Source organism: Chrysochloris asiatica, unplaced genomic scaffold, assembly GCF_000296735.1.
Source record: "Chrysochloris asiatica unplaced genomic scaffold, ChrAsi1.0 scaffold00257, whole genome shotgun sequence".
In the NCBI taxonomy this organism is placed as follows: domain Eukaryota; kingdom Metazoa; phylum Chordata; class Mammalia; order Afrosoricida; family Chrysochloridae; genus Chrysochloris; species Chrysochloris asiatica.
This window is the reverse complement of record NW_006408775.1, coordinates 3,848,920-3,850,147: the sequence shown is the minus strand read 5'-3', so window position 1 is coordinate 3,850,147 and position 1,228 is coordinate 3,848,920. Positions and strand designations below refer to the sequence as shown.

Here is a 1,228-nt window from a genome sequence, read left to right as displayed (position 1 = left end):
TTTTTTTTTTTTTTTTTTGGTCATCATTCTCTGGAACAATCTCATAGAAAATTGTGGTTTGGTTTAGCTCTCAGCAGCCTGCTCCTGAGTTCTGAGAAAGCTTGCCTTCTTCTGAACTACCCGATCTTTCTTCTGGGCAAGAGACATTTTGAGACGATTTCACTTCTTCTTTTTAACATCTTTCTTAGGCTTCTTCTCATAAACAGGATTCCCTCAGATAGCAGTGTGTGCTTTCTTATACATCTCCTCCATCATGTCTGCAGTTACGTTGTTCTTTATGTATTGAGACAACTGTTTTTCCTAAGCATCTTCATGTTCTTTCATTAGGTAATGCATATAATCTGCAACGTTCTGACCCATGATGTGTTTCTGATGTACTTCTACACTCAATTCCTTGCTTTCTGAATCATAACCAGGGAATCGCTTGGTACTGTGAAGAATAGACAAGCCTCCATCCATAGCACCCGTTAGAGCCCCCAAAACTTTATTTCCAGTAGTAGTTCTGGCAAGGCCTCCATCTAAGTAGCAGGAGAAGGCACCAGGCTTTCAATGCTTTCCACACCATATTCATCTCCTGTTACCTGCATTTGGCCTTCATAGATTTTGTCCATACCAAACCTACTACCAAGAAGCCTGCGGGCCAGCAGCAGGCCAGTACAATATGCCTCAGCATAATCTGTCAACTTTCAAACCATAATTAGGGAGTTCATGAACATGAGTTGCACAGAAAACCATAATCCCTTCTATACACACATCAGCAATCTGGCAACTGATCTCTCTGTTGGCTGCACGAACAATCATCCTGTATTTGGGTGTGTTGTATGTATTTTTATCCTGGATTACCAAGTGTTTTCGAGCATAGTAATCAGTTTTACCCTCTGGTCTAATTCTAAATTTCACTTGGTATCTCTTGAAGTAGGCCTTGTTCTTGACAACTTTAACTAAACCCATCCCACAGAACAGAAACGGGTGTCCGTGGCTCACCATAGACTTACAGACCCAGAAGCTATGGGAGTGGGGGAATGGTGGAAGCAAACGATCTGTTTTTACCTCAAAAGTTGCTTCAGGATAATACGCTGGACCGTGAGGTCAGCTTGAACCACAAGATCGGCAGTTCAAACCCACCAGCTGCTCCTCAGAAACCATATGCAGGGTCACTATGGGTTGGAACCAACTCAATGACATTTAAGGAGTTCTGGTAGTGTAGCGGTTATGAATAGGGCTGCTA

The 1,228-nt window shown here is 42.5% G+C and overlaps 1 pseudogene; it reads right to left on the bottom strand.

Annotated features, from left to right (window-relative positions):
* Positions 1 to 63: 63 nt before the first annotated feature.
* On the bottom strand, positions 64 to 951 carry LOC102823421 (annotated as a pseudogene).
* Between the last annotated feature and the right edge of the window lie 277 nt (positions 952 to 1,228).